Source organism: Schistocerca piceifrons, chromosome 1 (assembly GCF_021461385.2).
Source record: "Schistocerca piceifrons isolate TAMUIC-IGC-003096 chromosome 1, iqSchPice1.1, whole genome shotgun sequence".
NCBI classification, from domain to species: domain Eukaryota; kingdom Metazoa; phylum Arthropoda; class Insecta; order Orthoptera; family Acrididae; genus Schistocerca; species Schistocerca piceifrons.
The window spans coordinates 1102547473-1102556819 of NC_060138.1; the positions used below are offsets into that span (position 1 = coordinate 1102547473).

Genomic DNA, 9347 nt, shown 5'->3' on the forward strand with positions numbered 1-9347 from the left:
TCTTAGAAGTGTTGACACCTGGTTAATAACACTAAAAAATTGTGACCGAGGACTCATTTGATTCCACTTTAATTTATAAACGGTCACTGAACCAAGCAGCCATGTTCAAAACTTTGAGTTTTTAAGCAATCAAATATATTCAGAAATATCTTCATATGCGGAATATATAGTTTAAGTAAGGAATAAACTACCAAAATTTATACGGAATCGAAAATTTCAGTTGCCATATGGAAGATTCGAGGGTTCATTACAAAGAGTAGAAGGCAATGTGTCGGCACCAGGTTTCAGCATCTCCTTTATCTACATCCGCAGCAACACGAACCCAAGGCTGCGCTGTACAAATACTCATGAGCCATCCAGACGACAGACATACACCTTTGACGCTTTGTAACAGGTCGGAGTATGAAAAATATATCTAGGATTTCTGACGCTGGATCTTCTCCCGGCGGTAAAACATGAGTTACGCGCATCATAGTATATAATCAACGAAGATACTGGTTCTAATCAAATATCACTAAACGGCCAAAACGTACTTCTTTACTAATAACTATATTCGCACCACATTTCGCAGACAGTATCCACGTATACCACTGAATGTGCCTAAAAATTATGTCATTGTACGACACAGTTCGGGAGATATGACACCATAGATATTCTGATGCGTGAAAAATCAGTTTTTGCTTAAAACTGAATGCAGTCACACTATCCTCTGTGTCCTCGATGGCTCAGTCGGATAGAGCGTCTGCCATGTAAGCAGGAGATCCCGGGGTCGAGTCCCGGTCGGGGCACACTTTTCAATTGTCCCCGTTGGTATTTCTCAACGCCTGTAAGCATCTAGTGGTCTGGATTTCATTGTAATTTCACGAAAGTTTTCAGGCGGCAGTTATAACAATCACAAAAGTGTACGTTTTAATACCTTGTATGCAGTCTTTTTGCTAATCACTTGTTCCATACGTTTAGGCATGCTATGAACGACCTTTCGCATATAATTAGGACTAATTTGTCGTCATTCTTCCAGTATTCGTTCCTTTAAAGCTTCTTTTGATGTCACTGGCGTTTGTCGTACTTTTCGATACAATTCACTCCAAAGATTTTCTGTTGGGTTCAAGTCTGGACTCTGAGGAGAAGTATGCAAAAACTTTGGGCAATTATACAGCGTCCATAGTCTCACAAAAATGGTTCAAATGGCTCTGAGCACTATGGGACTTAACATCTGAGGTAATCAGTCCCCTAGAACTTAGAACTACTTAAACTTAACTAACCTAAGGACACCACACACATCCATCCCGAGGCAGGATTCGAACCTGCTACCGTAGCAGCAGCGTGGTTCCGGACTGAAGCGCCTAGAACCGCTCGGCGACAGCGGCCGGCCATAGTCTCACAGTATCCGCTTTTCCTTGAGGCAATTTGAACGTCCTCGAAAGCCTGAAACTCGTAGCACTTTGCGGTAAGTTCTCTTTTAGGATGTTCAGATACTTACACTTGTACATTGTACCTCCAATGAACGCTATTTCGCCTACCCCAGATGACGACATGGAACCTCAAATCATGACACCTCCACCATCGTGTTTAACTGTGGGTTGCAGATGCTTCGATTGAAATTAAAGTGGTTTTCCCCAAGTCATAGGTCTTCCGTTTGAGAAGAACATTTGCACTTGACATTCATCGACAAAAATTACTTCGTCTCACCAACTGACACTTTTATTTACGTGCTGCTTCGCGAAGTCCAGTCGTTGCTTAGTACTTTTCTCATTTATCATAGTCTTCTTCCTGCTTACTCTACCATTATACCCCTCTCGTCTGATGTTTCGTCGGACTGTTCCAGGGTGCACGTCCTTCCCATATTCCTGATGCTCTGCGGTAGCAATTTTTATTGCCGACAACTTTGGATTTGTTTTAATTTTTCTTACTACTCCGGTTTCCTCTTTTCTACTCAGCTTCTTTGGTCGCCTCGTTTTTGGCTTATCTTCAATTCTATTTTCTCTGTTGCATCTTCGTATAATGTCACTTTCAGTACTCTTACTCATTTTTAAACAGGCGGCAGTCTGTCTTTCGGAACGTCCTTTAGCGTGATGGAAAATAACAAGTTGTCTCTCTTCAAATGATGTGTTGTTTCCTTTCCGCCCCATCGTACTGTGCACCATGCGTGTTAAGAACACGGAAACTCAGCACAGAATGAGCCTGCCCCGACTACAGCTAGGACCACTGCCGCCTATACGACATGTGCCGGAATAATAAAGTGACTGCATGTTATGGTGTCTTATAATGCAAATATACATTGCACGTAGTTAATTATATTATACAGCGACCTGCTTGTGGTACATTGTCAGACAGTATTCACACTGCAGAATGGACCGGCAATTGCTTCACGTGGGCCTCAAATGTTCGAAGACAACTTCACATTTAAAGAACAATGAAAGCGGCAAAATACTTTTGTGATGCACTGTATGTATGTGCGTAGTTGTAATACTATGGCAAACTTAACTCCCCTTACAAAATTTCGTGCGGCAGTACCTCTGTATTTTTCGCCTTTACAAACAATTTCAAGAATGGTTATTAACACTGGGTTATCAAACCTTCGTAAAACTCACGATTGTAGTAGGGTATAAAACAGAACATTCTGCACTTGACTCTGAAAGTAACATACCATTGGAGATCTAATAATTGTAATTAATTAATACATAAACTACAGATTATGTCTCCCTTTGAATAAAATGTAATTAGTAATACTTGCCATGGTTTTGTAGCAACATAACATTTTCCCTCTTTTAGTGTTCTATGGCTAATCCTGAAATTTATCTCTTTGAACACATGATCGGGAGGAGGTCAAAAAGCAGATTCTACATTGAGCATTTGGTTTACTGTTCCCGTATATTGTCACATATCATTTACGGTCGCGCCTGTGTGATCTTCCTGCGGCTGTTGTCTACGACGGTCAGTTTCAGGGGAAGCAGGCTTTCTTCAGCCTCGAGTTGATGGGCCGCTTGGTATTTCCCCAAGCTGAGCTCGGGTAGTCAGAGCTTAGGAGGCCGGGTCAGGTGTGTCTGATTTTCCCATGACGGCCATGTTTTCCAGTACTCGTCGCAGTGATATTTGTACGAGTCTTTGCAGGAAGCAACATCTCACAGAAACAATACAAGCAGAAGCTGGGAAAGGCGAACGAAAAATGTCTACATTCTGCTCTTAATTCTAATTTCCCGAAGTGTCTAAATGTTAAACAATTTCGTGGAGTGGAATTGAACTTGCTAAACTGAGGATTCGGCTCACAGCCCTCGAGGCTGTACGTGTTGTATACGCTCTGAAGCAGAGTTGGTGTTCTGTCTTTAGCCGGTTGGATGTGAGGTCCACCAGTTATGCAAAACACCGATATTTCTCAGTACCTAAACATTTTTTGGCACCACTGTGCCATCATCAGTGCGTTTTCGTTTTTACTTATTCTGCAATGTGAATATTTCTGTTAAAAGATTATAAAATTATGTGCCTCTTTAGTTCAAACAACAGATCGTTTCTTTTTGTAAATACCTTTACATTTGGTGTGCATGAATTTTCTGGATCACTTGTGTGTTAATTACTACAGGCAGCGTATCATCTGCAACCAAACGATGTTGATGCGAAAATTTCTATCTTCTCGAATGCAGGTATTTACGAAAAGAAGCGATCTCTTGTTTGAACTAGAGATGCACATAATTTTATAATCATTTAACAAAAATGTTCACATTGCAGAATAAATAAAAACGAAAATCCACTGATGATGGCACAGTGGTGCCGAAACATGTTTGGGTACTGAGAAAAAACGGTGTTTTGCGTAACTGGCGAACCTCACATCCAACAATTTTAACTGCAAACACGGCCAATACAAGGAGCTGCAAATCAAAATGATGAATCTTTAGCCGGTGATTTTGTGGTAAGTCCCTATAGGGCCAAGTTGCTGAGCTGATCAGTCCGTAGGCTTGCACATTACTTAATCTAACTGAAACTTACGCTAAGGTGGCTAGTCGATGATCCTGTATGATCAACCAAATTCTTTTTCCAGTAATGCAAGTCTACAAAAATCTGAAGTGCGTTGTCGTGAGCCGGCGTGAAATCCTGGTTAGGGATTTTCTAGTTTTCTAGGCGAGTGTCGCACGTGCCTAGTAGGCAACGTTTCTTAATCAGATCGCGGAGCGAAGTGGCTCGCTTTACTGGGCGAATCGGACTCAGCGAGATTCAATAGCAGTCAATATATTTGTTTCCGTAGAAATTTTAGAGTGATCGTATTGTGTCACTCTCTCCATATTGACTTTGAACAGTATTTCTGTTTTGCTGTGTTGTGAGTCGGCGAGAGCTGCTAGTAGCCAGCTGGAGGCAGTGTACAGTTGTATTGGGGGTCAACGTATTCCAGTCCAGTGGTCGTATCTGGGAATCTTTCCTGAAAATAGACAGACAGCTACAGTACTTTTAACTATCGAGTTGCGAGATGTGAGAAGTTTAACTGCGTCTCGTGGCTCAAAGTGAACCTGGCGACTATTTTTGGACTGATTTGTTAGTGTTGCATAGACACAATTAATCCTGATCCGCTAATGAAAGTTTCCGATTAAATCCGCGGAGCACTACACCGCACAATTTGTCTCGCTCGCCGCAGGTCGGTATAGGTGAATTTACGTGGGTAGTATTTTACGGCATTGTGTGACCGCAGTACCGCAGTAGTTTTCCCTCAACACTGCTGCAGTGCGACTGCAGTACTCACCAATACTGCGTTACGGCCGGGCAATATTGCTGAGCCGGAGTATTGCCGCGGCTTTGCCGGTGTTGTCCACCAGAACTGGGGAATATCTCGTATGGCTGGGCCGTATCTATTGTGTCCTTGTCTTTAAGTGCTTCCCTCTGACCGGTAATAATAATGTTTCACTTTCGTTCGTAATTCTCGCGCGAACATAGAGCCACTTGGTCTGTTTGTTGTCTACAGCAAAGAAGTAGTGAACAAGCGAGGGAACTACGAATTTCATAAACGCCGAACATCTACAACCAGAGCTATAGGACGTATACAAAGATCTACTGCAGAGAGGCATACTTTATTTGAAATCTTTTGAGAGCTTCATTACGTATTTTCTCGTTAATAGATAGCAACTTGTCAACTATCCTTCTTCAAATTTCCATCTTTGTATAGATTACTTTCTGGGGCCAGCTATGATCGCACATCTTTCGCATTTATGGAATTCATAGTTCTGTCACTGCCCTGGTGACGTAATTAATAAAATGCTTCAGTTCTTCTACCACAGCATTGCATACTTCTGGTAGCAAGAGGCTGATGGACGAATAGTGCACTTTAAAAAGGTACATTACAGTACTGCACGAATCACTTGTAGCTAAAAACCGAAGGGTAATCGCCAGTTCGCTTGTATCGTTCTTTCGTATTTGTACTGATTTTATCAATTCTCAGATCAATTGCATATACGGTATATTCGAAATATGCTTAGACATTCTGGCAAAATTCAGTAATAGGAATGTATTCAGCATCAGTTCACAAGATTTTCTGAAGCATTCCCCTTACTTAAAGAACGTATCCTCAAAGCCTCTCTAGTTCTTTCTTCGTTGTGTGGTGTAGGAACAGGGCCGCCAGGCTCACTTAGACTAGCTCGCTCCCGTCCATTTTTGTGGCTGTAGTGTGACCCGTGTAAATACTTCTGCCACGAAAATGTGTTATCGCAAATACTCAAAAAATGGCTCTGAGCACTATGGAACTTAACATCTGAGGTCATCAGTCCCCTAGAACTTAGAACTACTTAAACCTAACTAACCTAAGAACATCACACACATCCATGCCAGAGGCAGGATTCGAACCTGCGACCGTAGCGGTCACGCGGGTCCAGACCGTAGCGCCTAGAACCGCTCGGCCACTCCGGCTGGCTATCGCAAATACTGCTGGCGAGCATTGACGGGCAATATTGCCGGGCGTCATTAGGGTGCAATATGTATGGCCGGTAATGCTGGCAGGCAACATTTAGCCGGCCGGGGTGGCAGAGCGGTTCTAGGCGCTACAGTCTGGAACCGCGCGACCGCTACGGTCGAAGGTTCGAATCCTGCCTCGGGCATGGATGTGTGTGACGTCCTTAAGAGTTACCACGTGCTCAGATGCTCATTACCACTTACAATGTGCTTTTTTCGGGCGCTGATGACCTCGATGTTGAGCGCCCATAAGCCCCAACACACCACCACCACTTTTTCGGAAGTGAGAAATTTAAGCTAGGTGAGCAAAAGCTACCCCTGTTCGGTTTGAGGACCACGTTTGGCGACTCTTTCTCAGCAATCTGCTTGAATTTGCGACAGCCTGATAGGTCATCTTCAATGCTAAACAACTCGGAAACAGTGCAACGTATCGAATTTTTAACTTTACAAGTGTTTCTCGGCACAGCCTCTCTTGCAACACCCGTATGAACTTGTCAGACTGTTTAACTACCCTGTATTGCCGGCAATATTTAATTTCTGACACTGCCTTGAAGTAGCACGGTCCGTGCGGGTGAGGTTTGCGTGCTCTGGGTCCGGAGGGCTATGCCGGCGGTAGCGTAGCTACCAGGAGGGTCACCCATGCCGGACAGGCCAAAGGGGAGGAGCCAGACGAAGTATGTCCCTCAACGACCTATCTAAAACCTGTCTCCTGTCCTTTTCCCATCCCTAGCCCATCCTTTTTCTTTTCCTTCCCATTTCCCCCACATAACCGATGCTGGCTGTTAAACCATGTATAGGGGTGTGGAGGAAATGCCAAGCCCATATGCCGAGCATCTGGCAAATCGTCAGTGCCTGGACGATAGGGTGGCAGACCCACCGAGGCAATCGGAAGCGGTGGGCCAATCACCCGCCCTTCTTAAATAACCTGATTACTGAAACCGAGACGAGAATACAAAACCGGATGGATAAACTGGTAATGGTGATGTAAATGTAGGTTACAAGTGCGACGACGCTGCGGAAAGCCCGCATCTCGTGGTCGTGCGGTAGCGTTCTCGCTTCCCACGCCCGGGTTCCCGGGTTCGATTCCCGGCGGGGTCAGGGATTTTCTCTGCCTCGTGATGGCTGGGTGTTGTGTGCTGTCCTTAGGTTAGTTAGGTTTAAGTAGTTCTAAGTTCTAGGGGACTGATGACCATAGATGTTAAGTCCCATAGTGCTCAGAGCCATTTCAACCATTTGAACGCTGCGGAAACTCCGAGGAATATTCCAATGCCACCATAGCTGTATCTGAAAAGGCAGTGATGATTATAGTCACATCTCAACAGTGCCATCTGAGGCGTAGCGCCTTCGCATCGCTCCTGTCACTTGTTAGGACGATATCGTTATAGGCATGAGTCATCGACAGATGTCACCAGCTGGCATGGACCTGAGTTAAAGAGCTGCACATAGTTGTACTAGTAGGCCGCAGAGGTCAGCAGTTGACGGACAGTGCTAGCAGTCGTAGTCAAAACAATGTTGTACAGTTATGTTTAATTAATATTTAATGTATTTGCATAATTGTAATTGTTTTATATGCGTAGTAATTAGCAGTGTGAGTGTTGTATGAGTGAAGAAGAACAGAAGTAAATGAAAATTGTTTTGTTCATTCACGAAGTACTAGTCAAACATACAGGGGATTTACTATAATTAAATGTGCAGTCAGTTTATGGTGCTAATAAATCATGAGAAGAACACAAATTAATCGGTAATTTCAGAAGGAGTAATTTTATATTTGATACTTTTCTAATTTATTTATTTAGCAATTGCCATAGAAAGAAATGTTTTACTATGATTGGTCATTGAAGTAAAGCGCGGGTTAGCGCGGGATAATACTGCAACCTGATTTGCTGTTTGTGATATCAGCCAATCAGAAAACTGCAGGCTCACGCCAATCTATGCTGGGAACAAAGCCTTTGGTGTGATCTAGGGGGGGGTCGGGGCTGAGAATTCGAACTAGTAACATCTGATTGAAAGCAACTCCGACGAAAGTACTGTAAAATCGCGGGAAAAAATCCAAATACGAGTTCGCGAAGTAGTACAAAGTGTAGTATTTAAGTGAACGATATAGTGGAAGTCGTATGGAATTTCGGACGGAATATCAAAATGATTGCTTTTGACTCTTAGTTAAAACCGCGTGGCGTGTTGTGCTATCTAAGACTGGAACAGGTATTACGTGTAGAGCAGAGCGCACAACATTTGAGCGAGCATTTGCATAACTAAACGATCTAGTGAACTCTATTAACTTCGGTAACGGGTGTAAATACCATAAACTGGCTACGTGTGTGATTGCGTTGTGCGTGTGAACTTTACATTGTGTTGCCACTTAGTACGGACTTGGCATTATTGACTGTTATCTTTAGCGTGAAAATACACCTGAAAATTTACATTGCCAAGTTAAAACTTTTATTTCAGTAGTTAGCCACATCCCGTTTGCCGTATGTATGTTGCGACCTGCAGTAGACAGTAGTATTTTCTACTACAGCTTTTAGCTAGACAAATGAACATTGCTGGACACTGGCAGGGCGGTAAAAAGTACCGTACCGTACCGCGCCGCACTTCTAGCAATCGTTTGTAGAAACTTCGGGCGATCTTCGTACATAATGAAGAGGGAAAGCTCCGTAGAGATAGGAGAAACGCGCCAAGACGGCCGGCCATCCCCCGGCGTTACGTTGAGCAGTGTGGACGTGGCAGCGCGCAGGCTTTCCAGCCGCCTGCGTCTGGAGCTGGAGCCGTGTGGTGTGCCCTGGCGCGCGGCCAGATGCTCTATTGTTGCCGGGCCGCGGGTCGATACCCCCCAGCAGTGGCGGCAGCAGCAGTAGTAGCGGATCACACACAGCCAGATAACACCGGACTTAACTCCGCGCTGATACTGCGCCAGCACTCCGCTTCTGTCTGCTACCAGAAAGGGGTCTCGCCCGGAAAGACGCCACAAACTACTGTCCAAGTACGGTCGTCGGTCACGGTTACTGTTACTGTTAGGGTTTCAGTGAACTGTAGGTCATGAAGGTCCAAAATGTAAGATACCACCGTCTGAAGAGGGAACGAAGGAAGATCAAATGTCCAGTCGCCGATGTAGTAATTGCAGACGGACTGGCGGATGACACGGATGGAAATGGGATGTGTGGTGTCACCGCCAGACACCACACTTGCTAGGTGGTAGCCTTTAAATCGGCCGCAGTCCGTTAGTATACGTCGGACCCGCGTGTCGCCACTATCAGTGACTGCAGACCGAGCGCCGCCACACGGCAGGTCTAGTCTAGAGAGAGAGACTTCCTAGCACTCGCCCCCAGTTGTACAGCCGTCTTTGCTAGCAGTGGTTCACTGTCTATATACGCTCCCATTTGCAGAGACGACAGTTTAGCATAGCCTTCAGCTACGCCATTTGC

General features: G+C 44.5%; 2 non-coding genes across 2 annotated transcripts; one reads left to right on the top strand and one right to left on the bottom strand.

The window, feature by feature from the left end:
* The first annotated feature begins 714 nt into the window (after positions 1 to 714).
* Trnat-ugu lies at positions 715 to 788 on the top strand. The gene has a single exon. It is a non-coding gene; the product is annotated as a tRNA-Thr (tRNA).
* Positions 789 to 5799: 5011 nt separating this feature from the next.
* Positions 5800 to 5883, bottom strand: Trnap-ugg. Its single transcript has one exon. It is a non-coding gene; the product is annotated as a tRNA-Pro (tRNA).
* Positions 5884 to 9347: the final 3464 nt, after the last annotated feature.